The 27,472-nt window shown below is 54.7% G+C and overlaps 1 protein-coding gene across 5 annotated transcripts in view; it reads right to left on the bottom strand.

Annotated features, from left to right (window-relative positions):
• PPFIA4 (PTPRF interacting protein alpha 4) overlaps positions 1 to 23,427 on the bottom strand; it is a 166,261-nt gene extending 142,834 nt beyond the window's left edge. For 3 of the 5 annotated variants that reach the window (XM_037885111.2, XM_037885113.2, XM_037885114.2), the window contains exon 1: positions 23,330 to 23,427. The gene's annotated coding sequence lies outside the window, so the exon portion shown is untranslated. Of the gene's footprint in view, positions 1 to 4,287; positions 4,596 to 23,329 lie in introns of those variants that run through there. The other 2 variants (XM_037885112.2, XM_043533479.1) reach the window with 1 other exon arrangement.
• Between the last annotated feature and the right edge of the window lie 4,045 nt (positions 23,428 to 27,472).

Below are 27,472 nucleotides of genomic sequence, written 5' to 3'. Positions count from 1 at the left end.
GTACCAGGGTGGTCTCCATCACGGCAGTGCACGCTAAGCACCAGTGACATGGCAGGCTCCACTCAGCCTCTGCTGAGGTGGTGGAGGTATTAGATTTCCATCAGTCAGCCAGGGTGCACAGTGCCCACCCTCCCCAGCTCTTCTTCCCCCAGATTAATGCCATCCCCCTCAGTACAGCACCAACGACATCCAGTGCTTTGCTCCAAGGGCAGCAAGCGAGAGGGACGTCTACCTAGGGAGTGCGACAGCCACCACCACCGTAGTGAGCAAGCACCTGGGCGTCTTCGGTGTAGATACCCGTGAGCCAGGGCAGGGCTGCTCCCCTCCTTTCACAGATGGGGCACAGAGGCACAGGCCGGATTAAATGACTTGCCCAAGGGCCTGTGACTAAGTCAGGAATTGAAACCACGTCTCTCGCGTCACGGACCAGCAGCCTACCCACTATACCACCTTTCCTGCCCATTCCCATCCAGCCACCCTGAGCACCGGCCAGCCAGGGCTGCACTGCAAGAGCTGACGTGCAGGTAGGAGACAAACAAGAGAAACGCGACTTGGGATCATTTTGTGGGCCTGCACCGTGCGAAGCTCTTTCCCAAGAGAACACAGTCTCCCTGTAGCACTGAGAGCCCATGCACACAGCGCTCGTTATACCTCATTCTGTGACAGGCAATGGCTCTCCCCAGCGTGTAACTCCCCGACAGACACAGGGTACGTCTACCCTGTGGAGACTCTCCCAGATTCGCGACGCCAGCCTACACTGATGGAAGGGGTTTTTCCATTGCTGTGGGAACACCGCGCCCCAAATGACGGTAGCTACGCCGAGGGAAGCATTCTTCCATCAACACAGCTGCATCTACACTAGGGGCTAGACCGTCACACCCCTCACTGATGTAGCTGTGCCATCCTAACTTAAGCGTAGGCCAAGCCCCACACACGGGTCTGGAGAAGACCAGAAAGCAAAGCTCCCAGTGTACCCTAAACGGCAGAACACAGAGTCCACATTTTTCAGAAGCAGCCAGGTGCGTTTGGGAGCCTCTGGGGTTTTTTTGGAGCCCACCCCGGGCACCTTAAGGTGTCTCCAGAATCGGGCACCCAAAGCCAGTGGTGATGAAGATTGGGCTCTGTGCTCGTGCAGAAAAAGGTTCTTCAGACTCGTGATCCAGGAGGTGTTGTCCTGACCAAGGGAGGTCCACCTTGGCTTCCAGCCATCGTGAGAACTCAATGCGAGTGTGAGTAACGGAGAAGCTTGGCTCCAAGGTCTGCAGCTACTTGTACAGCTCTGGTCCCATGCCTGACTGTGCAGAGTTCAAGGAGATCAGACTTCAGGAAATGTCATCGGCGAGTCAGGTGCAATGGGAAGACGACGAACAATCCTCCAGTAGAGGAAAGGCCCAGGGAAATCCCATGACATGGGCTGGGTCTCAGTTAGGGCACAATGAGAATTCTAATAGAGAACAAGCAGCAGCGAACAGCCCTGGCTATACAGGGAAAATGCATCACGTAACTAAAACATGTAATGCGTACGGAGGATGGCAGATGTATTTCTGAAACATAGCCGCCGATCCACGATCAGCTGGCACATTTCAAAACACACCATGTCTGTCACAGTCCAGGATCCAAAAAAACGACTGCATTTAGCTTGGTGGGAGGGAACACAGTTGAGGCAGTGTGGCCTAGTAGAAAGAGCACTGACCTAGTACTCAGAAGATCTGGTTTCTATTCCCAGCTCTGCTACAGGCCTGCTGGGTGAAACTGGGCAAATCACTGCCCTATCAGTGCCTCAGTTTTGCCATATGTAAAATGAGGATGAGGATACGGACCTTCTTTGTAAAGTGCTTTGAGATCTATGGATGAAAAGCACCTAGAGAGCTAGGTAATATTACTAGGAACAGCAGCCACAATGCATTTTCCCTAGTATAGACAGACCAGCCTGGTGTGGCTTCATGATTCGTCCTCAAAGACACAAGTTTCTTAAAAAAAAAAAAAAACAGAAAAAAAAACCCTGGCAATTAAAACACAAGGGTGAGACAATCAGACAAGGACCATCATTAAGTATTTCATCCCTGCAGACTGAATTAAGGCAGCCGAAAAAGCAAAACTTTTGGGCCTTTTCGCTAAGGGACAAGAAGATATGAAGGAAAGGATACCACAAGGGAGAAAGCTGGACCATTAATAAATGTGGAGGGGGGAGAACATGGCTGGGCCACTGAACTCCTTCAAACTAGTCTTCATCTAGAGATAGCTTTTCTTAAACCCTACTTGTCCAGACTATCTAAAAATAGCAAGTGATGAGAGGATACAACTGGGAAACTCAGAACATCTAAAGTCAGCCACACTGGATAATGCCCATCCGAAAACTGACAAGCTGGCTGACAAGCCTGTTGAAGTGCTAACAAGACGACAGGAAATCAGCAAATGTAGTACTGATCTTCGGAAAAAGAAAAGAGTGATACTGACTATTACAGTCTTAACATCTAGAGGACAAAGGAAACCATGCTAAACACAGTGTTGGTGGTTGAGAGCTATGAAGCCCCAAATGGTATGCATTCTAGCGGTTCACATGCCACTTCTCTCCAAATCTGCCATCACAACGGTCCATATAAACCAGAGGGCATTTGCTAACAGTCTTCACATTTGACTGGGTACTTTGTGAAGGGCCCTCAGCCCTGTTCTCCCATCCGTCTCAGTCTGTGACTTTCATGGCATGATATAAGGCCCACCTGTTTTATCCGGTCACTTAGGGAGACAAGAATGGAGGGATTTTTGCTTTACCTGGGGCATTTAAAGTAGACACCCTTCAGCAGGACCGCAGATTTGTTTAAGTGTGCAAGGGGCATACTTCAGAAACTTATACACTGGATTCATCCCATCTTTTCCCACCAAATTGGAGCATGTTAGTGGATGCATGAGTTGCAGTGAGGACAGCTAATGTACACCTCTCGGCTAATGTACACCAGCGTGACTCTCCGATCCCGGGAAGTCTGTAGGGCTGGCAGCTAGACTCTGTGTGTGTGTGTCTCTCTCTCTCTCAGTGGGTAACGGCTACACTGCAAGTGAAGGTGTGATTGAAGCACGGGTAGCCATACCCGTGCCGGCTCTCCTCTACTTAGCACAGGTAACAACAGGAGTGTAGCTATGGTAAGATGGGCTTCAGCACGGACTAGCAACTAGAGTTTATATCCAGGGTCCCTGGCAGGCTTGGACTCTGGTTGCTAGCCCATGTCACCTTATCTAGATTAAAGCTTGCACGGGTATGCTTATCTGTACTATGATCACACCTTCACGAGCTGCATAGACATACCCAGGGAGAGAGACAAGACCCTGGGGAGGCCCGTTATACGGTCACTTTTCAGGGAAGAATTGCCCTTTAAGACTTGTGTGTGGAGACAGTAGCAGAGCTGGGAAGAGACCCCCGACCACGACCAGCTCCTGACTAACCCCCCTGCCCCCCGGCCATGGTCCCTCCCTGTAACGTGATTTGCAGAGAAACAGAGACAGTATGTTTGTCTGTGAATCCACAGGCACAAAGGAAAGACAGTTTGCCAGAACCCTGCAGCCCAGCTGATGCTGTGAAATCTGACCTGGCCCTGGCAAGCAGCATGCTGTACAGCAGGTGCCCACACCGGAGGGAGGAGTTCTCACAGACCACCCTCATTCCAGCTCCTACCCAGCAGACAAACAAACAGAGAGACATTATTAGACCCTGGCCAATTTACTCTCCCATTTTACTCATTCTTACCAAGAAACCCTCCTGTTTTTCTTACTAAATCTGATGATCCCCCCCCCCCCCCCGCCCCCGCACACACACACCCAGCTCCGCCCAAGCTGCAAACAGTGGCTACACACAGCAACAGCTTAGATTTCCCATCGCCGGCTCCCTTCCCCGTTGCATCTCCATCACCACTTCCCCAGATGCTCACAAGCTGCATTTGTGGATACAATTCTCAGCCTGGGAGACTTGAAGGGATTTCATAAAAACACACACACACACACACCCCTCAACCCCTCCCTCTCCTCCCATCAGCTCAGCACTGGAGGCAGACACAGCCTGTGGGGTTGCCTCATTGTTCAAACTCTCAGAGCACGCCCAGGGTTCAGACCATCTTGCTCTGTACTGTATCTGACAATACGAGCATTTTATTTTATTTTATTTTACAGATCTCGACAAGCGCGAGGTGAAGGCAGCCAGAGCAACCCTGCGATGAGAGACGCAGCTGCACAGTGGCAGGGCTCTTTATAACCCACTTCACCATCTTACAGCGTTAAAATGTACAAAGGAAAACAAACCAGCCAAAGCCACAGCGGTACCCAGAGCCGACTTCCCGTCCGCAGGACCTCGCTGGAATCTCCTCCGTGGCTCACAGGACTCTCCCCTTCAGCGGAGGCAGGCAAAGCGAACCCAGCCCCGCAAAGACACAGGCAGGTCCCCATGCAGCGAAGGAGCCCTTCCCTCAGCCAGGAAGAGCACTCGCCACTCTCCCTGTTGGCAGGGATGCCCCGAGCACGGAGCCCCTTTGGCAAGCTAGCAGCTGAGCCGCGGCTCTGCCATGCCCTTTAGAACCCAGAACCGACTGCCTGCCTGCTTCCATCACAGCGCAGCAAGCTGCAGCCACCCGCACGGACGTGCCCCCTCGCTCTCCCTCCCCAGCCCCCCCATTTCTCACCCCTCTCCTCCCTGGCTCGCAGTCCATGCTAGCTGTTAGCCAGATTCATACCAGCCAGAAACTGCAGCTAGCAAATCCACCCCCTCGACCCACCCAGCACGCACTCACAGGGAAACATCTGGCACACCACAGATCCGCAGAACTGGCTGCCGGATGCTCTCCCCCCAACAGCCTCCCTTAAGGAGGGTCTAGCGTTCATCCAGATCTGTGGAGGATCTGTAGGAGCGGAGGGATTTTCTAACCTCTCCCCTAGGATTTGCTCTGAAAGCTCAGACACCGGTCACCAAGGCCAATGGGGTCAAACAGACCACGCCGGACCCTTTAGGAAGCCAGTCACGACCCCTGGGCAAACTCCCAATTTACCTTGAAGAGAGGCCCAGCAGGCCAAGGGCGGAGGCAGCGAGTGACAGTTGGGTCCCAGGCGCCTCTGTGGGGCTAGTGGTGCAGGACCATGGCAGGAGAAGCAGGGTTCGGAGACCTCAAGGGGCAGGAGGGGAAGCTGCTCGAGGAAACGGCAGTGCGATGAGACCAAGCTCCACAGGCAACTGCCTTTTTCTTCTGTGTTTGTACAGCGCCTGGCACAGCAGGCATGACTGGGATCCCGTGTACTATCAGCAATGCAAATAATGGGGGGGGGGGGGCAGAGACAAGGAGAAGGAAGTGGTTGGGCATAGCCACCCCAGAGACCATGTAGGAGCCCTCCGAGCTCCTATGTTTAAATACTGCCGTGACAAGCGTTCCACATGCCAAAGCCAGAGAGCGAGCCACACAGGGAGGCTAGGGGGGAAGGGTGCTGCTGGAGAACAAGGAGCCGGTGCCAGGGGAGAGAGGCTACTGGGTGTAGCAGGGGGACAGGCTGCCTGGCAGCAGCAACAGGAGGCTGTCCAAAGGGAAGCAGTAGGTGCTGGAGCTAAGGGGGCTGCCGCACCCCTGGGCTTGACGTGGTTTCCATCCTATCCAGGGTTGACAGTTTGGTTCAATGGCTCGCAGCATCCCCCACCGTACACATTGTTCCAGCGCCCCTGGTAAGCCGCGTCATTGCCCACACCCGAGAGCCAGCAGCCGAGGAAGACTGACACCAGGCCAGGTGGAGGGGATGGCCGCACGGCAGGGAAGGCTGGGAGGGGTGAAAAGGGTCCAAGTTACAGAAGAGCCTAGAGAAGCCACTGAGCAGGGAGCTGGCATCTGCAGCCCTGGGCACCAAGAGGTTGGGGGAAGCAGCCAGAGGGAATGTCTCATGTGAGCTAGCCCCAAGAGGGACTGGGGGAACAGACTCAGACCAGCCTCTTTACTAAGATATTGGTACCAACGAGGAACCTACTGTTCCTGGAAATTCAGGCCTCCACAGTTCAACCTTTCAAAGGAGGCCTTCTCCAAACCGATGCAGGACATCCGCCATGGGGGTGCTCAAGGCAGACAGCAGCGCCGAGGGCCATAGTATATTGTGCATTGCTTGGGCAGAAGGATGGCCTAGTGGTTAGGGTGCTCGTCTGGGACTTGAGACCCAGGTTAGATTCTCTGCTTTGCCACAGACTTCCTCTGTGCCCTTGGGTGAGTCACTTACCCTCTCTGTGGCACAGTTCCCCACCTGTAAAGTGGGAATAACACCACAGCCCGACCGCACAGATGTTCTGGGCGGATAAATACAGTAAGGGCTGCGAGCTGCTCAGATACTATGGTAACAGGGGGCAGATAAGCACCTAAGTTAGATAAAAGCCCTTGTCAGCTCATTCTGTAGAGTCAAGGAAAAAAGCTGCATGATACAATTATCGCAGTGAGCCTCACCTTCCTAATCACGTCCGCTTCCTCCACCAGAGCTATTTTGGGTGGCCACGCGTCGTCTGAACTCATTCAGAGCTCTTTAGCATTCCAGGGAGTATCTGAGTCCTGCCGGATGCAACAGCCACCCAATGAAGCCCTCGGACAGGTTTCACACTCCTCTTTGCAGCCTCATTTGTGATCAAAGTTGGAATGAGGAGGGCTCCATACCTATTCAGGCTTTTCTGTCCCCCAGCCCACTACTGTACATGCAGGCCAACGAACCCCAGAAGAGGCCAGGGAGTGGGGCAAATGCTCATTATTTCAAGCAAGCTTGTCTCTCTGCCAACATAGGACCCCTATAAATTAAGGCCCAGAAGGGACTTTGTGATCATCTGGTCTGGCCACCTGCATAACACAGGCCAGAGAATTCCTCCCACGGATTCCTGCATCAAGCTTCAGTTGTGGCTGAGCGCGAGCAGAGCATTTGGAAGACATCCAATCTCAGTTCCAGGTGCCCGACTCATGGAGAATCCATGGTAACTTGTACCAATGGTTTGTCACCCTCGCTGCACCTTAGTCGCTGTTTGAGTGTGTCTAGCTTCAACTTCCAGCCACTGGATCCTCTCCTCTCACAGGAGAATTGCTCCCAGATGGCAGGATCCAGATCCCACCACGATAAGAACCTGCACACAGCAAGGGGTTACTGTGATGCCAGGGGTGTTTCAGCCAGCTACCCACCGTTAAAGATTAAAAGATGAAGTACCCGGAGTTTCCTTGCCTCGTGGGGACTGTGTGGACTCCTTCAATCCCCAGGACCCAGGGTTTTCTCCAAGATCATGTCAGTTAAAGTTTGTGCCTCTTCTATTTGTGTTGTGGTAGCACCTATGAGCCCCATTCATGGCCCAGGCCCCCACTGTGCTAGGCGCTGTACAAACAGCAAAACCCTTTAAGGTTGATACTTGATAGTCAAGTTAAGATGAATGTTACCATTTTTAAACACCAAGCATTTATCACTATGGAAACAAACAGAGAAACAGCCAAATATCCTCCCAGTTCATACGGTCTCTCAAATAACTGAACCCATCTGCAATATCATATGCATGTCATCTTAGCTTTGCCCCATATGGACACCCAGCTTTTAACATTGTCCAGAAACCTGCTCACTCCAGCCATCACATGCAGTTCCAATATGGGCTATGAATCCTCAAGCTATTACCCACCATACATGGCCCAGAGAGCATCCTCCAGTACACCCACTTGGCATGGGCCACAGACCCCAGCACTTCTGTCACACGCCAGACTCTCAACCTGTCACCACAGCAAGCTGCTACAGCCAAGAACCCATCTAGTTCTCCACACATGGTCAAGGACAATATCCTTCTACTCATCCACCATTAGCTAAGAGACCCAATCCACTCATCCATCCTCCATTTGCCAACTGGAAACCTCAGTATACCATTCACCTTCCCCTCACATTGAGCACTGGAGACCAGCCATCCAGATACAACCACCTATCCACCTTCATCCAATCCACAGACCTCAAGCCAGGCTAGCACATTACTTATTTACTATGGCGAGAAAGGTGTCAGACTACAATGGCATCACGCATGATACAAATGGCCAGCTAGTCAATGCGTATAGAATGCGATACACGGCATTTTCAGTCCGCGACTTCCAAAGCTCAGACACAAGCGTATCCTCATGCAACAGGTGGTGATGGTGGACAGGCGATGTCAGAGTTGAGGCTGCATGTGTAATACAATTGAGAGGCTGGATGAGCTGTGAATATTTACCTTCTCTGAACTCTCCATGCACATGGCTTAAAGGCATGGGATTTTGGTTGGGGTTTTTCAGTGCGATGTTCCTTGAACAACATTGTAAAGTGCGTGATGGTTTTGTCCGCTTATTCAAGAAAAGCCAGTTAGGAACTTGACCTTTACAAGACCCTCAGCTTTGCCCCACCACCACTCATCCCCCCCGCAACCCAGGCCCTCCAGTAAACTCTTCCTCTCTCCCTGCCCTGATTTTCCCTGCCTTGCAGAGCTCAAGAGGGTTACAGCCTTTGCTCTTCCCACTGGATAGAGCTGGAGCCATGGAGCAGATTCTGTCCCCTACTCCAACCCCTATGCAGTGCCCTAGCAGCACACGGGGGCTGGCACTGGGCTGCAGCTAGCCAAGGCAGAATTTCCAGACACAGCAGACGCCACTGCTCCTCACAAGCTCCGGCGTGGGGGACAAGCTCAGAGCATCACGCTGTGGGGATTCTGGACTGGGCCACAGCACAGGATGGATTACTGGGGGGCTGCTCTAAATTTAGGCCGGGGCCATACTGGCTCATGGTACAGCCCAGAAGGCACAAAGTGATCTTTTCCCCACTCCTGGAGGACTGAACCTCCTGCAGGCGCGGCACCAAATCAGACCCATGGGGCAGGGCCCGTCTGCTTGCTCCGTGTTTGTACAGCGCCTAGCACAATGGGATCGCGGGCCAGCACTGGGGCTCCTAGGTACTACGATCATACAAATAATAAACAGTTTGTGCTAATGGCTAGAGCTAGTGCATTATTGAAGTACTATATACAGAGAGCAGGATGTGGCCCAGGGGTGGGCAAACTACGGCCTCTCGGGCCTTTGGATCTGGCTCGTGGGATTGCCACCCCCATGGCGCCGCACTGCTCCGGGAAGCGACCACACCATGTCCCGGCAGCCCCTGGGAGTGGGGGGGCAGAGAGCTCCGCACGCTGCTCCTGCCTGTGGGTACCTCCCCCAAAGCTCCCATTGGCCAGGAACGGGGTACCGCGGCCAAGGGGAGCTTCGGGGGAGGTACCCACAGGAGAGGGAAACACGCGGAGCTCTGTGCGACCCCCCTCCTCCCCAAGGGGCCACGCAGGGACGTGGTGCCGGCTGCTCCCCGGAGTGGTGCGGCGCTGGGGCCGGGGCAGGCAGGGAGCCTGCCCTGGCCCCGGTGCACGCAGCTACCACCCCGGAGCCGCTCTAGGTAAGCAGCGCCGGGCCGGAGCCTGAACCCACCCTGCACCCCAACTCCCTGCCTTGAGCCCCCTGCCTGCACCCCACACCCCTCCTGCACCAACTCCCTGCCTTGAGCCCCCTGCCTGCACCCCACACCCCTCCTGCACCAACTCCCTGCCTTGAGCCCCCTGCCTGCACCCCACACCCCTCCTGCACCCCAACTCCCTGCCTTGAGCCCCCTGCCTGCACCCCACACCCCTCCTGCACCCCAACTCCCTGCCTTGAGCCCCTGCCTGCACCCCACACCCCTCCTGCACCAACTCCCTGCCTTGAGCCCCCTGCCTGCACCCCACACCCCTCCTGCACCAACTCCCTGCCTTGAGCCCCCTGCCTGCACCCCACACCCCCCCTGCACCCCAACTCCCTGCCTTGAGCCCCTGCCTGCACCCCACACCCCTCCTGCACCAACTCCCTGCCTTGAGCCCCCTGCCTGCACCCCACACCCCTCCTGCACCCCAACTCCCTGCCTTGAGCCCCTGCCTGCACCCCACACCCCTCCTGCACCAACTCCCTGCCTTGAGCCCCCTGCCTGCACCCCACACCCCTCCTGCACCCCGACTCCCTGCCCTGAGCCCCCTGCTGCATCCTGCACCCCAACTCCCTGCCTTGAGCCCCCTGCCTGCACCCCACACCCCTCCTGCACCAACTCCCTGCCTTGAGCCCCCTGCCTGCATCCCACACCCCTCCTGCACCCCGACTCCCTGCCCTGAGCCCCCTGCTGCATCCAGCACCCCAACCCCCTGCCTTGAGCCCCCTGCCTGCACCCCACACCCCTCCTGCACCCCAACTCCCTGCCTTGAGCCCCCTGCCTGCACCCCACACCCCTCCTGCACCCCGACTCCCTGCCCTGAGCCCCCTGCTGCATCCTGCACCCCAACTCCCTGCCTTGAGCCCCCTGCCTGCACCCCACACCCCTCCTGCACCAACTCCCTGCCTTGAGCCCCCTGCCTGCATCCCACACCCCTCCTGCACCCCGACTCCCTGCCCTGAGCCCCCTGCTGCATCCAGCACCCCAACTCCCTGCCTTGAGCCCCCTGCCTGCACCCCACACCCCTCCTGCACCCCAACTCCCTGCCTTGAGCCCCCTGCCTGCACCCCACACCCCTCCTGCACCCCGACTCCCTGCCCTGAGCCCCCTGCTGCATCCTGCACCCCAACTCCCTGCCTTGAGCCCCCTGCCTGCACCCCACACCCCTCCTGCACCCCGACTCCCTGCCTTGAGCCCCCTGCCTGCACCCCACACCCCTCCTGCACCAACTCCCTGCCTTGAGCCCCCTGCCTGCACCCCACACCCCTCCTGCACCAACTCCCTGCCTTGAGCCCCCTGCCTGCACCCCACACCCCTCCTGCACCAACTCCCTGCCTTGAGCCCCCTGCTGCATCCTGCACCCCTCCTGCACCTCAACTCCCTGCCCTGAGCCCCCTGCTGCATCCTGCACCCCAACTCCCTGCCCTGAGCCCCCTGCTGCATCCTGCACCCCAACTCCCTGCCTTGAGCCCCCTGCCTGCACCCCACACCCCTCCTGCACCCCAACTCCCTGCCTTGAGCCCCCTGCCTGCACCCTGCACACCTCCTGCACCCCAACTCCCTGCCTTGAGCCCCTGCCTGCACCCCACACCCCTCCTGCACCCCAACTCCCTGCCCTGAGCCCCCTGCTGCATCCTGCACCCCAACTCCCTGCCTTGAACCCCCTGCCTGCACCCTGCACCCCACACCCCTCCTGCACCCCAACTCCCTGCCCTGAGCCCCCTGCTGCATCCTGCACCCCAACTCCCTGCCTTGAGCCCCCTGCCTGCACCCTGCACCCCACACCCCTCCTGCACCCCAACTCCCTGCCCTGAGCCCCCTGCCTGCACCCTGCACACCTCCTGCACCCCAACTCCCTGCCCTGAGCCCCCTGCCTGCACCCTGCACACCTCCTGCACCTCAACTCCCTGCCCTGAGCCCCCTCCTGCATCCTGCACCCCAACTCCCTGCCTTGAGCCCCCTGCCTGCACCCCAACTCCCTGCCCTGAGCCCCCTGCTGCATCCTGCACCCCAACTCCCTGCCCTGAGCCCCCTGCTGCATCCTGCACCCCAACTCCCTGCCCTGAGCCCCCTGCTGCACCCTGCACCCCAACTCCCTGCCTTGAGCCCCCTGCCTGCACCCTGCACCCCTCCTGCACCTCAACTCCCTGCCCTGAGCCCCCTGCTGCATCCTGCACCCCAACTCCCTGCCATGACCCCCCTGCCTCCACCCTGCACACCTCCTGCACCTCAACTCCCTGCCCTGAGCCCCCGTCTGCACCCTGTGCCCCTCCTGCACCCCAACTCCCTGCCCTGAGCACCCTCCTGCACCCCAACTCCCTGTCCTGAGCACCCTGCCACATCCCACACCCCTCCTGCACCCCAACTCCCTGTCCTGAGCCCCCTGCTGCATCCTGCACCCCAGCTCCCTGCCTTGAGCCCCCTGCCTGCACCCCTCCTGCACCCCAACTCCCTGCCCTGAGCACCCTGCCGCATCCCGCACCCCAACCCCCTGCCCTGAGCCCCCTCCTACACCCCGCACCCCTCCTGCACCCCAACCCCCTGCCCTGAGCCCCCTCCTACACCCCGCACCCCTCCTGCACCTCAACCCCCTGCCCTGAGCCCCTTCCTACACACCGCACCCCCTCCCACACACCGCACTCCGCCCCCGCGCCCCAATCCCCTGCCCCAGGCCTGCAAGCAATTTCCCCACCCAGATGTGGCCCTCGGGCCACAAAGTTTGCCCACCCCTGACGTGGCCCTTCACACGGTAGCAGATGTACCGTGCTAAGCTTCACGGCAACAGTAAAACACAAAATGGTGGCTGTGCAAGAGCCAAGTCATTTGATAATTAAAGTGCCGGTATTTTCAGGTTCGAGAGAGCGTGCGTGTGTGTGTGGAACAGGCTTCAGAGTGCATGCCTGGGCCACTCACTGCAGGGCTCTTAGAATTCAATTTATTGGCCATGTGCTGAAGAGATGCCAGCACCCGCGGAGAACATGAAGTAACTGCGAACGCTAATACTTTTGATTGTTTTTTTAAGATTTAAAATTACTTTCGAGAGAAAGTGCAAAAAAAAAAAAATAAATAGAGAGAGAGCCAAGTCATTTCTAAGCTACAGAGCACAAAAGACACACTTTGCTCTAAATCAGGTCATTTTTAAAACCCGGTGACTAAAATTAAACAAAACCCAGTTGATCAAGTTATTTCCCCCAGCACAGCCTGAGAGGAATCACAATAACGGAGATATTTACAAAATACTTTCTCTGTCCAAAGCTTTAAAGGTAGGAGGGGAAAGGCGACCATCTCCCTCGAACGCGTTAATCGACTGTCTCAGACCATGTCTATGGGGAGCAGGCAGGTTAAATAACCAAAGCAAGAGTTCGTTATAAGAACAGTACTACGAAGAAGTCACAGGGGACTGGGGATAATCTCTGGGGCTGAGGCAAGGCCGGTTACTTTCCACTTGGTTTATCAATGGCTATCAACAGCAGGGCATCCGATGAAGAGAGCTGTAGCTCACGAAAGCTTATGCTCAAATAAATTCGTTAGTCTCGAAGGTGCCACAAGTCCTCCTGTTCTTTCAACAGCAGGGCTGTGACTCAACTTTCAGTTTGTCAGGAACACTAAAGATAGAAATATCGTTAACACCTCTGTTATCATTAGCGGATAGCTGTCGGAAAGATGCCGGTGCCAGGGGACGGCAGGGCAGGAAATAGGAGAGGTGATGCCTTTTACTAAGCTAAAAAATCCCACGGGAATCTTTTGCATTGGTAGGTAAAAAAAAACTGGCATTTCTGGGCAACCAGAAGGATGTAAGAATCTGATTCTCAGCACCATGAAGAGCAAGAATGCATTGCTCTCTAAGGTCCCCCTGACTGCAGGATCTGAGCACTTCACAGTCTTTGGCATATGTGCCCTCACGCGCCCCTACGAGCAGGGCAGTGCTGTTTTACAGATGCACGGAGGCTAAGTGATGGGCCCACAAGTCCCACAAGGAGTCTGTGGCAGAGAAGGGAATTGCACCAGAGTCTCCCGAGCCGCAGGCTAGCATCTTAACCACTGGGTCATCCTGCCCCTGTGCAGTAGCAGCAGAGACAGGTTACTTGGCTGCGGCAAAACAACCATTATTATGAACAAGAGGAGAGAAGGTATTTTACAGCTACAGAAGAACAGGGAGATGCCGCACCCTGGAAGACTGAGTCCAGCTGGGGCACCTTGCCTTGCAGGAGGACACCTTCTGGAGGAAGTCCAGAGAAGAGCTTAGAGGTGGGAAGGGTCTGGTAATTTTTATGACTGACTAAAGAGCCAAAGTCTCTACATTTTGGAGAAGACAAGGCCCCAGGTTGATCAGGGCAGCTGGTTCATCTTGAAAGTCATGAACACAGAAGCCTACCTCCAAGGAGAAGATCTCAGAACTAAGCCACACCAGGGACTCCCTCACTCTTCAGCGAGTTCGTCGAGCTCAGGTGACATTTGCAGACTGACCGCCAACTGGGAGGCGAGAATGGAAGGGCCCTTTCAAAGCATGGAGTTCCCTGCCCCTGCCCCCACCCCTCCAAAGCCATACAGGCCAACTACACCTCCTCTCCAACGCTGATGACTCCTGGGGGGGGTGGGGCGAGACAAGTACCACACGTGCATGGTGGACGATGGGCCCAGCTCCCTGGAAAGGTCCAGGGTCGCTAGGATCAGCAGGGAAGTGGGAGCTTTGTTCTCTGCACATCTTCATTCTGAACACAAAACCACCACATTAAAAGCCAGACAATACCAGCAAGCGCCTGGAACCACCCTTTGCAGCCCAGTCAAGGAGAGAGTATTGACGACAACTGTTTCTAAGCAGAAGGAACCTCCAGGACTTCTCCACAACCATTGTTTAATGCTGCAAGATCCTCTGAGACGGGAGAAGGCAGCTAAGCAACAGCGAAAATTCTGTTTAACACCATAGATTCATTCAGGGGCTCAGGCATCACATCCCCTAGCCCTCCCCCTCTTCAAGTCTTCCTTCCCAACTTCAGCTGGTCACCCATCCCCTGTGCTATCCCCAGAGCCATACTGCAGATCAGAGCAGCACTTTGCCAGCTGTAACTGTTCACAGAGCACCAGTACGTGGGGAAATCCAGTCTACTGCCAGCTTTATACCCGTGTTTCCAGCCACACATCTTGAGGTCCAAAATGAGCTCAGCAGGAGAGGATCATGTGTGCTGCAAAGCATCCTTCAGCCCTGCGTCCCCTCCCCTCCCGTCTGTCTGCAAAGCCTGGCTAGACGTGAGAGTCCTTCACCTTGCAAAGCTAAGTGTGCCAACTGCATCTCAACAAGAGGGCGAGGGAAGTGACAAGCACAGATGGAGAGGCAGGCATTCAATCCCCTTTTGACTACCAGGTGTGCAATGGCAGTAGGCCATCTATTATTCTCCACTGGGTAGACAGTTGCCTTTGCAAGGCCTGGTCTACACAAGAAAATTAGGTCAGTGTAACTACATTGCTCAGGGCATAGTGAAGCCAACCTACGTCCCCATGTAGACAGTGCTAGGTTGACAGAAGAATTCTTCTATCGACCTAGCTACCGCCTCCTGGGGAGGTGGAGTTCCTACAGCTATGCCACTGCCGAGTTTAAAGTGTAGACAAGCCTACGCCACGCCCCAGCTAACAAAATACCAAGCTAAGCAAGTAAGCAGACACCAGAAGGCAGCAGCCATTTGACTGCATCGTGTTAGGCCGCTCTGGGGCAGAGCCCTAACTGACACAGCAACGCCACCCTCAGGTGGGGGCAGGAAATGTTACTGACATGCACTCTGCACCCAGCCAAGAGAACTGCAAAGAACTGCACTGCAGTCAAGTCAGTCCACAGGAAGGTGACCAAGCTGGCCCCATCCAGGCAGCCTCACACACGGCACAGCTCCAGCAGGTCTCCGGAGGAGGAGCACCAAAGGAAGGTGCTGAATTCAGCCTCTAGGCACCAGCGATCACCATTGCTGTTCATTCCACAACAGGCAGACTGCCTGCGACCGCTCCGCACCAGGGCTCCCCTCTGACGGAACCATGCCCATGGTAGCAACTGTGGGAAGTTTCAGGGGAAAGAAATTCTAGCAGCAACACAGCCGGAGAGAAAAGCAAGATCTGTCCGTGCGGCTCTCACACTTAACACTTCCCTTTCCCCGAGGGGTAGGAAAACTGAAAGGGAGTGAAGGCAGCTCATCGGAGATGGTACCAAAAACGACTTCACAGCATTGCATGCGGCGGGGCGGGGGGGATCAACGTCCAACAAGGCGACAAGATATTCAGCATCACCTCAGCTACACCATCTCCTGCAAGGTAGCCGACCAAAACCAGCAGCAGAGTGCGCAGGGGCTGGGAAGAGAAGGTTGTGCAGGGCCCGAGAGGAGTGCAAAGAAATCTTTGGAAGATACACAAAGGCAGGTGCTCAAGGAAAGCAGGAAGGAGCCCCAACTGCAGCAGCAAGGAGAAGAGAGGGTGGCTAGGGAGAGCCAAGAGCCTCCAGCCGCATCCATCACCAGTGCTAGGGCAATTAGGACAGGGTGGGAAGAGGTGCACTGAGGCAGTTCTTGGAATGGTCCTGCCCCAAAGAAGGAGCATCGGGGCTGGAAGGGGGAAAGTGATGCCCTGTGCTTCCCGCCCCGCCTTGCTGATGGATGTTGCCGTTCCCGTGCCGTCTGCTCCTCGAACGTAGTGCTCTTTAGTGGGCTCTTCCCTGACTGAGGACATGGGGAGGGCTAGCTACTCTCCCCACCTGAAGGTCTAGCACACCCAAGCATGGACTCTTTTCTGAAGCAAGCCACTTGCCTCATAGAATCATAGAAGATTAGGGTTGGAAGAGACCTCAGGAGGTCATCTAGTCCAACCCCCTGCTCAAAGCAGGACCAACCCCAACTAAATCATCACAGCCAGGGCTTTGTCAAGCCAGGCCTTAAAAACCTCTAAGGAAGGAGATTCCACCATCTCCCTAGGGAACCCATTCCAGTGCTTCACCACCCTCCTTGTGAAATGGTGTTTCCTAATACCCAACCTAGACCTCCCGCACTGCAACTTGAGACCACTGCTCCTTGTTCTGTCATCTGCCACCACTGAGAACAGCCCAGCTCCATCCTCTTTGGACCCCCCTTCAGGTAGTTGAAGGCTGCTATCAAATCCCCCCTCACTCTTTTCTTCTGCAGACTGAAGAAGCCCAGTTCCTTCAGCCTCTCCTCGTAAGTCATGTGCCCCAGCCCCCTAATCATTTTTGTTGCCCTCCACTGGACTCTCTCCAATTTGTCCACATCCTTTCTGTAGTGGGGGGGACCAAAACTGGACACAGTACTCACCAGTGCTGAATAGAGGGGAAGAATCACTTCCCTTGATCTGCTGGCAATGCTCCTACTAATACAGCCCAATATGCTGTTGGCCTTCTTGGGCACACTGCTGACTCATATCCAGCTTCTCATCCACTGTAATCCCCAGGTCCTTTCTCATGGCACCTCAATGCCCCACAACGAGGCTGCCTGAACCCATCTCACTATTCTGCAGGAATTCCACCCCCAAGGGAATCCCTAACCCAGGCAGAGGTGGTGTGGAGTTGGACCAGCATCATGCTAACCCCCCGCCCACAAGTTTCACCTCACTTAAAAACTACTTGCTTACAAAATCAGACATACAAATACAAAAGTGTAACAGCCACTGTTACTGAAAAATTGCTTCCTTTCTCATTTTTACCATACAAGTATAAAATAAATCAACTGGAATATGAATAGTGTGCTTACATTTCAGTGTATCGTACATAGAGCAGTATAAACAAGTCGTTATCTGTGTGAAACTTTAGTTTGTAACATTATAACATTTAAAAACCAGTCGGAGAACACTTCAATCTCTTTGGTCACTCGATTACAGACCTAAAAGTGGCAATTCCTCAACAAAAAAACTTCAAAAACAGACTCCAAGGAGAGACTGCTGAACTGGAATTAATTTGCAAACTGGATACAATTAACTTAGGCTTGAATAGAGACTGGGAGTGGATGGGTCATTACACAAAGTAAAACTATTTCCCCTTGTTTATCCCCCCCACCCCCCAACTGTTCCTCGGACGTTCTTGTCAACTGCTGGAAATGGCCCACCTTCATTATCACTCCAAAAGGTTTCCCCCCACCAACCCCCTTTCACCTGCTGGTAATAGCTCACCTTACCTGATCGCTCTCATTACAGTGTCTGTGGTAACACCCATTGTTTCATGTTCTCTGTGTATATAAATCTCCCCACTGTATTTTCCTCTGAATGCATCCGATGAAGTGAGCTGTAGCTCATGAAAGCTTATGCTCAAATAAATTGGTTAGTCTCTAAGGTGCCACAAGTCCTCCTGTTCTTTTTTTAGTTTGTACTGACTTCACTAGTGCTGTTTATGTCACCTGTTGTAAAACTAGGCAAATCTCTAGATGGGTTGATGCATACCCCTGGCTGAGAACCACTGGCCTGAACAGCTCAGGAAAAGCAAGTTGCTCCCTCTTAGATCTAAATCAGCAGGCGGCTTGAACCAGCCGCAGCCAAGAAAGCTCGGGTGCGTTTTCTGACTCTTCACAGGGGAGAGAAGCAGCAGGAGGTACTAAACAGAGAGCTCTTACGGATGCCAAGCACCGGGCTATAGAAAAGATTGATGCATTCCTTGGATTGTCAGCTCTTTGGAGCAGGGGCGGTCTTTGATCTGTGCCTGTACAGCACTAGCACAAGGGGGGCCTGGTCCATGCCTGGGGCTTCTGGGCATTAGGACAACCATAAGAAGAATGGGGAGTCAGACTAGGGCATGGTTTGGAAATTCAGGTACCTCCGGGGGAGCTCTAGCGATGCTCATTCCCCAGCAATATTACAAGCACTTTCCCTGATTTACGAAGGAAGAGCCCTGACAAGGGGATGCTGTTCCATGATGCAGAAAACTAACCAACAGGTAGAAATCTGTGTCCGTGCCCACACAGCAGATGGGATCTGACTAGCAACTTCCGGACAGGAAAAGCCACTGACTGCCAAGATTCGCCGATGGGGCACAGCGGGCTCAAAGCAGGAGATAGGGCTCAGTGTATCTGATGCCCAAGCCCGTCCCCCCTGGCCATGAAGAGGACTCCTCTTTAAGTGAGCGTATCTCTCGGATGTGTTACGGGGTACAGAAATCCCATGGGTATAACAGGGACGTCAAGGCCCCAGCAGATCAGATTTGCCCCGTCCCCATGTATTAGCCATGTCTTGAGTTATGCTTCGGGGAGGGGAAAGAAGTCTGGGCTTTGCTCACTGCAAGCCAGGAACGAAAGCAGAGCCCTCTCTCCGCACAGCACCAGGCTGGCGGGCGGCAGTTCTGAACAGAGGTCGGCTTCTCTTACAGAGCTGCGCAACGTGAGCCCCGCCAAGGCGATTGACCCTTTCCATCATGGGAAACTGGAGCACACAATCCCAGCAGCAGCCTCACCTCCTCCCCAGCCACGCAGCAGAGGGCTTGCTATTTCAGGACGTCAGACAGAGGCAGTTATCTGCTCAGAGCACAAGATCACCTCCCCCAGAGAGAGCTGGGTGCACAGTTTGGCATTTCCTGCCCTGAAATTGCACTCACCTGGGGGCAGCCAAGCACTCCACCAATGCAGCAATCAACGTCACCCACCGGCGCTCGCTCAGGGGAGCCACTTCCCAACCAGCCACTGCAGGGGCACAGAGCATTACACAGCGGCCCTTGGGGTAGCATCACGATCGCAGTCAGCCAGCGGCTTCGGCAGCACCCCGCGGATGAGAGCACACACGAGCCAGCCCTGCTCTCGCATCTTGTCACCCTGCCACAGCGCATGCCCATCAGCCAGCCCTGCCCTCGCATCTTGTCACCACACCCATCAGCACATGCCCATCAGCCAGCCCTCCTCTCCCATCTTGTCACCCTGCCACAGCACATGCCCATCAGCCGGCCCTGCGTTGGACCGATGACAGCGGCCTGTCCAATTACCACGCTCAACTCAAAGCGCCCCCTTGTTGGAGCTGGTCTGCGCGTGGCAGGGTTGGTAACAGCACCACCCGGCCTCTCATAATGATGTATCTGAGCACCTCACGATCTGTAATGTATTCCATGTCCCGCATCACCATAAATACGATGGATTAGATAGCGAGAGGGGTGTGTGACGGGGGAGGAGGATGGACAAATAGAACTGGTCCACACACAACATTGCACTGAAATAACAAGTGTGAATGAAAACCCATTTCGCTATTTCTGCGTATAGCCTCACAGGCACTAGTTAAACCAACATCAGAGAGTACACACAAGGGTTTGCACCTGTTTGGCTCGAAGCTACATTTTAAACCAGTTTTTGTTCTACCAGTGCAACTTCCGTGTTCAGACAAGGCCTCCGTTCTCTGTAGCTACTTTTATTCCACGAATACCCACACAGCTTGCACCAAAATAACTACATCGGTTTTAACTCACGCCATTAGTCATCTCAGCGCAAGCCTGTGCGCGCAGCAGCCCCCAGACCATTTAAACCCTGATTCTGTTCACACATTTAGCTCAAACACTTGAAGGAAAAGCTCTGCTGAGGATTCAACACGCCGCCCCTTCAATTAATGGCTCAGAGATTTCCCAGTCCATGTTTGCAAGTTATCTGAGGAGGTGGCAGGGGAGAGAAGATCAGATATTCCCAAGTAGAAAACCCCTTCTTTTAGAAGACAAGATTTGAGGCTCTCGCTGTGTGCTGAAGAATCTAATATTTCTTCTCTGGAGAAGATTAAACCAGAACTTTACCAGGGTAAATTGTGCCAGATGATGACAGTGGTGCCAGACATTTGTTCATAATTTTTTTTTTTTAAACACATCTCCTCCTGCCCCATCTCCAACAGCTGCAGTACCTGCATCAAAGTCCCCATGCACTAGACACCTGGGTTAGGTGGCCTTAAAACAGGATCATGGGCTCCAGGGCTCGATCTCTGTTCCTCTCCTCCCAAAATTCCCATCTCTGCAGCTGGACTCTGGCAAGGAAGCCAATCTCTTTTGCAATATGCTGTGGTGACATGAGCCACCAGGGACCTTATGACCCACAGACCCGCCCCCGCTCTCCCCAGGACTTATCCTCTCTTCCTCAACTTCCCCCCCGCACAGCCATTGTGTACTCAGGCACATCCACGCTCCTCCAGAGCACTGTACAAGCAAGGGGCCAGGAGGTTCACTGAAACCCAGGCTTCTGATAGACTGCAGAAGGACAAAGCCTGAGAACAGACACACCAAGCCAACCCTGTCCCCTCCTCCCCCAGTAGACAGAGGCAAATATCCCAGCAAGGGACCAAGGGCAGACACTTTCTCCAGACCCCTCCCGAGACTATCCTGTCTGATCTCTGTGGCAAAACGGGATCAGCAGCCTGGTTCTCAGGAACAAGCAAAGCAAGACAAGTTCGGTCAACAAAAGCAGCAGCATCCACAGGAAACACACAGCTCAGCCTGTATCACACCGAGACCTGGCGGGAAACCACCACCAGTACAGGACCAGAGCAGCTCAGTCCAGGGGCTGCTCAATGAGATGAGGAGATGATATGGCCTCCTCTCACACCACACGGAGGCACCCCACCAAGGAGGTAGAGCCATCTGAGCCCACACGCCTGCTAAGCGAGTGGCAATAGGACCATCCCAAGAAGTTCACTGGCTTCCTTAGCAGAACAATAAGAGCTGCTGTCCAGTCTGGCACTGGAGTCTCCAATAATACCCACGCAGATAACAAGATCTCACGTCCATCATGAAAACCTTAAAGTTCTCTCATGTGGTCTTTGGTGCCACCTTAGACTCCATGTCCAGCCTAGGCAGACTCATCAGAGGCATAGCAACCTTGCTGCTATCATCTCCACCCCCTCAACTTCCTCCCCTCTGGAAAGTGGGATTAGTGAAGACCGTCCCAGTTAAGATGTCCTGGGCCCAGTAAGTTCCCAGGACACCATCCAACTGTGGAACCTGTGCCCCAATGAACTCTTAGCAAATTTCAGCCAACTACCATCCACACCTTGATAAACTAGCCCCAAACACTCTGAGAACAAACCAGGGCAGCTGCTGCCCCAGAATCCATTTCTTGGTGCGAACAATCTTGTCAGCTTCCTGCCTTGAACAGTCCCTTTAAAAGACCTATTACTGAGAAACTGGTGGCACATCAGTGACACCTGGTCTCTACCAATCCTCTAGCCCCTACCCAATTTAGACTCAAAATCAGAATAAGGCACAGAGGCAGGTCAGATAGGAGACATCCTCGTAGACACAAAAGCTGAAAATCTCCCAGGATTGTTGGATCTGTTGCTAACATTAGACACTGTTGACCATGAAGCCCTGAGGGCTCACCTACAGGGATGAATGGAGTTACAGTAAGCTGGCTTCACTCATTCTTCTCAGATAAAGCCCAAAGAGTTGAGAGAGGCACCCACAGCAAGCCCACCTGGTTCCTAGCCCTACTGTCACTATGAGACACTAAGGGCTTTGATGACGGATCACCTCTGACTACTATGATACTCTTACAGCTTCCTCAGAAGCATCTGGTGTCGGGTCACTGCTAGAGACGGGACTTTGGACAAGATGGACCTTGGGTCTGACCTAGAATGGCAATGCCTCTGTTCCTACACAGATGACCCTGGCTCTCAGTTTCATTTCCATCAAATAGAAAAGGAGGACTTGTGGCACCTTAGAGACTAACAAATTTATTTGAGCATAAGCTTTCGTGAGCTACAGCTCACTTCATTGGAATGCATGAAGCTGTAGCTCACGAAAGCTTATGCTCTAATAAATTTGCAAAAAGAAAAGGAGTACTTGTGGCACCTTAGAGACTAACCAATTTATTTATGCATCCGATGAAGTGAGCTGTAGCTCACGAAAGCTTATGCTCAAATAAATTGGCTAGTCTCTAAGGTGCCACAAGTCCTCCTTTTCTTTTTGCGAATACAGACTAACACGGCTGCCGCTCTGAAACATTTCCATCCAATGTGGACAATGCCCCAGAGGAGATGCCCCAGTGCCCGAGGGGACATGGGTTAAAAGCACCCAAATCAAGTCTAAGGGACAGTGTCACTTGAAAAGTCACACTGCCACCCGAAAGCAGTTCACCTCCATGGTTTCATGTTGTATTTAATGCCACCTGGGAGAGGGGTGGGGAATAATTTTTCCCCATCTATTCTTGTGTTATCGCCTGCCTTCGCCAGCACTGCATGTCCAGCCAGTTTCACCCTCGTGCCGGTGCAGCTAGCCTGGCTCCCTGTTTGCCTGTGTGAGCGTTTCACCCAGCAACGTGGGAGAGAGCCCACTTGAACTCGGTACAGGAAAAGAGGGTGGAAAAAGCCTCCAAAACTGGCAGGAAAATTCAGGGCCAGATGGAGCCTCCACACCGCTGCTCACTCACTGCAGAGAGGGGCTGTATTCCCCTGGGCTCCCGGCAGCAGGAAGGCTAGTAGGAAGGGGGGCATGATGAGGACATGACAGGACATCCCAGCGCGGAAAGCACTGGAGCAGTGTGCCGCCCCAGAGAAAAGCCCCCCCCCCGGTAAGAGGGACCCCCTGGCTCTGAGACCCCCCAGGACAATGTGTCCTTCCACCCAACAGAAAGGGGCCCCCCCCCAGAGCAGTGTTCCCCCCGAAAGCACGGGGGGGGGGGGCGGCTCAGAGATCCCTGGAGCACTGAGCCCCCCGAGAGAAAGGGTCCCCCAGGGCAGTCTGCCCCCTCCCCCGATAAGAGGGGGCCCGGGCTCAGAGACCCCCCCCGGAGCCGTATGCCCCCCGAAAGGGTCCCCCAGGGCAGTCTGCCCCCCGCCCCCGATAAGAGGGGGCCCCGGCTCAGAGATCGCGGGGGTCGGGGCAGTGCCCCCCGAGAGAAGGGGTCCCCCGCTCGCGATCACTCACCGGCTCCCGGGGATGCGGCGGACGCAGGAGCCAGCTGAGCAGCTCCCCGCCTGCCTCCGCCTCGCCGCAGCGCCGGCCGGCCGAGCCCCGCCCCCTCGGCCTCTAGCCACGCCCCCTGCCTGACTCCCCTCCGCCCCGCCCCCTGCATCTCATCAGGCATAGCCCCGCCCCTGCCCCACCCCCTCTGCCTTCCAGTTCCCATAGAGGCTTTGTGTACTAGCCCCCCTTCCTGACAGCACAGGGCCCCAGCCAATGGGGGGGGGGTAGGTCCCTGGCTCCCTCCCAGCCTTCAAGCCCCAGCTGGAGGACTTGTCCCAAGTGCGCCTCAAGTCAGAGAAGGGCAGGCCCTGATCCACTCCTGTTAACAAGCCTTCTATGTCCCATGTGGCCATCCCCTTTGTGACCCGCCATTCCTCTATCCGGGGTTGGGGGGGCAGGGTTATGGATTGTGGACCCAACCTGTTGGTGATTTTTTAAACTCATTTTTAAAAATTCACACAGTATCTCCTGATTTCTCAGCTCTTCCCCCCCCCCGCCCCCCCCGCCCCCCCCCCCACTTCCCTACCAGCTAGCAGGCTGCTGGGGCTGTGGGGGATGGCAGCCCCATGGAGAGGGACAGGCAAAGTCCAGAGGAGGAGTGGTCACCTACTTCCCCTTTGCAAGGGCCAGCGTGGGGGGCCAGGAGCTCCACCAGAAGTCTAAGTGGGAGCTTGAGTCTTGCCCCTCCCCAGGAGGGGAAGCAAAGACCTTATCTGTTCCCTTCCAAGGGAACAAAGCACTGAAGGCCAGAGGTGACCTATGGCCCACCCAGTCTCCACCACACCCAGGGCAGATGAGAGCCACTGAGGGGGCTGATGGGGAGGGTGTTTCCCCTCTCTGTACTGCACTCTTCACCTGCTAAAGGGAAGCCTGGCTGAATGTGCAGCCTGCTGGGTCATTTCAATCCTCCTCCTCCCAGTGCGTGTGGCCTGACCCCAGGAAGGGGAGCACCACCACCACCACAGCAGCATATTAGCTCTTCAGGGATGGAGGCTCAATTCCAATGTCTGGACCTAGATCGATGGGTCTGGGCTGTGCCCTTCCCAAAGTATGATACCCCCGGCTGACACGCTTGCAGGCTCCTCTCCCAGTGTCTGTCAGGGTTGAAATGTAATCTGCAAACACCCAGACACGCCCTTTCCCCGCACATTCATATTCATCCACAATATGTTACATAAATACCCTAGTTCTAATGTGCCACGTTTTGCTGGGAGACCTAGCAACAAGGGACACTGAATCCCCAGGAACTGTCTATCTTGGGTACTTAGCTGGCCTCCATTACTGTAATATTTGAGCACATCACAAACTTCAATGCATTATAGTGTGTGGCAGGGAAGGGCTGTTATTCCCACTGCTGGATGCACTGTTGTAGCCGTGTTAGTCCCGGGATATTAAAAAGACAAGGTGGGTGAAGTAAAACCTTTCATTAGATCAATTTCTGCTGGTGAGAGAGACAAGCTTTCAAGCTACACAGAGCTCTGTTTCAGAAAGAGCCTCTTGCCTCTCTCACCAACAGAAGCTGATCCAATAAAAGAGACTACTTCACCCACCTTGTCTCTCTATTATTCCCATTGTACAGCTGGGAAACACAGGGAGGCTAAATTACTTACCCAAGGTCACACAGAAAGTCTGTGGTGGAGCAGGGAACTGAATTCAAGTCTTTCAAGTACTAGAGTAGTGCCCTAACCACTGGGCCATACTGCTTCTCTAAGCATGGCACCTCCTTCCTTCCCCAGCTCTGCCAATAGCTCCTGTTGAGTCTCTCTCTCCTTTGCAGGTAACAACATATTAGACAATCACAAAGAAACCATCCTGAGAAACAGGGGCAGAAGGAGAAATCATATGGAACACAGTGGTTTATAGAGAAAGCATGGTCATTCTCCCTCCCCCCTTTTTTACCTTGTACATATCAGGATTGTCAAGTCTTCTGTTCCCTAATTCTGCTAGAGCAGTGCTACTCAAAGTGGTGGTCCGCAGACCGGTGCCGGTCCGTGAGCCATCGGCTGCCGGTTCTGCGCACACATTGGGAAAAAAAACTGCCGGTCCCCCACATCAGATAGCTTGAGAAGCACTGGGCTAGAGGACTTCTTGGCGTCTCAGAGGCTATGTATTGTGTGCTCCCACACTTCAACTGGGGTGGGGCAGAGGTGTTGAATACCCTTTCTCCAAAATGGCCATTGGACACTGGTGTGACCAAAACCATACAAGACAACAGGATTTGAACAATGTGACTAAAATACGCCTTCCCCTCTCAGTTGCTCAGACTTCCGCCTTTTGTCTACTTTCACTAGTTCTCACTTGCCAGAGTATTCCAGGGTAGACAAGACCTGAATTTCATACGTAAGAAAAACAGAAACACCAACCTGTCACACCTTATTATTGTTATCTATTATTTGTATTACCATAGCACTGAGGAGCCCTTGTCATGGACCAGGACTCCACTGTGCAGACACCTACCACAAGGGGATCCTGAACCTGAGAATGGTTCGGTACTACTGTAAATGGCACAGTCCGAGGGCAAAAAATTGTCAACAACACCGAAGACACTTAGCAGCGTAAGTCCCATTTGAAAAAGTGACTTCAGCAGGTAGGACCATAAGTATCTCTTGAAGCCAGTGGGGCTCAGGCTATTTGGGTCCTTTTGAAAATGTTATCCCTAACCGTTCTTTTCCTTTGCCCGTCACCTTTAAAATACAAGTTTTAATAATTTGCTCACCACAAGGTGGCACCGTTTCTTTGATTGTCACACGAAAGCACCCAGCATCGGACTCAATCCTAAAACAAATAGCCGGGATAGTTTAGTATCAGCCTAAACTGGGTCTATCTGTTTAGCTTGCACCATTTAAACCAATCTAAGGCTACATCCACACTAGAAACACTAGAGAGGCAGCGCTGGAGTGGAGACAACTACAGCAACAGAAAGGAGTCTTCTGTCAGAGTAGTAAATCATAGAACCCATAGGCTACGGTGACACTACAGAGGGGGCGGGCAAACTTTTTGGCCTGAGGGCCACACTGGGATTCCAAAACTGTATGGAGGGCCTGTTTGCTCAGTGTAGACAGCTCACATCGCATCTTCCCTGCTGACCAAGGTGGCTCCCCTCCCTCTCCCCGCATGCCAGGGGCTCTGTGTCCCCCCCAGACCTTCCCCCATGCCAGGGGCTCCGTCCCCGCGCCCCCCCATGCCAGGGGCTCCGTCCCCGCGCCCCCCCGCCAGGGGATCTGTGTTCCCTCCCCCACCGCATGCCAGGGGCTCTGTGTCCCCCCCAAACCTTCTTCCATGCCAGGGGCTCTGTGCCCCCCCCCACCAGGGGCTCTGTGTCTTCCCCCCCATGCCAGGGGCTCCGTGTCCCCCCCCCCCCGCCAGGGGATCTGTGTCCCCTTCCCCCCCCGCATGCCAGGGGCTCTGTGTCCCCCCCAAACCTTCTTCCATGCCAGGGGCTCTGTGCCCCCCCCCACCAGGGGCTCCGTGTCCCCCCCCCCCGCCAGGGGATCTGTGTCCCCTTCCCCCCCCGCATGCCAGGGGCTCTGTGTCCCCCCCAAACCTTCTCCCATGCCAGGGGCTCTGTGACCCCCCCCCACCAGGGGCTCTGTGTCTTCCCCCCCCCCTGCCAGGGGCTCCCTGTCCCCCCCCGCGTGCCAGGGGCTCTGTGCCCCCCCCCCCCGTGCTCCCCACGGTACAGTTTTGTTGTTTTTTTTTGAAGCAGAAAAGAATTTTATTTGTGTAACACTTACAAAGAATCACCCAAGAGGATAAAGCAGAACTATGCAACAAAACAATGCAAACAGAAGGTATGACGCAGCAGCCTTCAGGAGGGAGAAGCGTTCAGGCTAGCCTGGGCCCAGAGCCGGGGGGGCTTCCTCGACACTCGTGGTCTTCCACCCCCTGGAGTTACCTAGTGCCGCGCCCAGCGCCACCGATTATCCCGCTCCTGGGAGTGCCCGGCAAGACGGGCACGGCTGCGGGGTGGGCGGCTGGGGGGGGGGGTTACACCCGCGTGTTGTAGGACCCCCCGAGGTGACGGTGATGACGGTATCCACAGCGGCTGGGGCTGGGGCCTCTCGCTCGGCCCCTCAATCAAAGGGTCAGACGGAGGGAACCGGT

The sequence above is a fragment of the Chelonia mydas genome, chromosome 21 (genome assembly GCF_015237465.2).
Source record: "Chelonia mydas isolate rCheMyd1 chromosome 21, rCheMyd1.pri.v2, whole genome shotgun sequence".
NCBI lineage: Eukaryota > Metazoa > Chordata > Testudines > Cheloniidae > Chelonia > Chelonia mydas.
The sequence above is the reverse complement of the archived record's forward strand: the minus strand, read 5'-3'. Positions and strand labels throughout refer to the sequence as shown.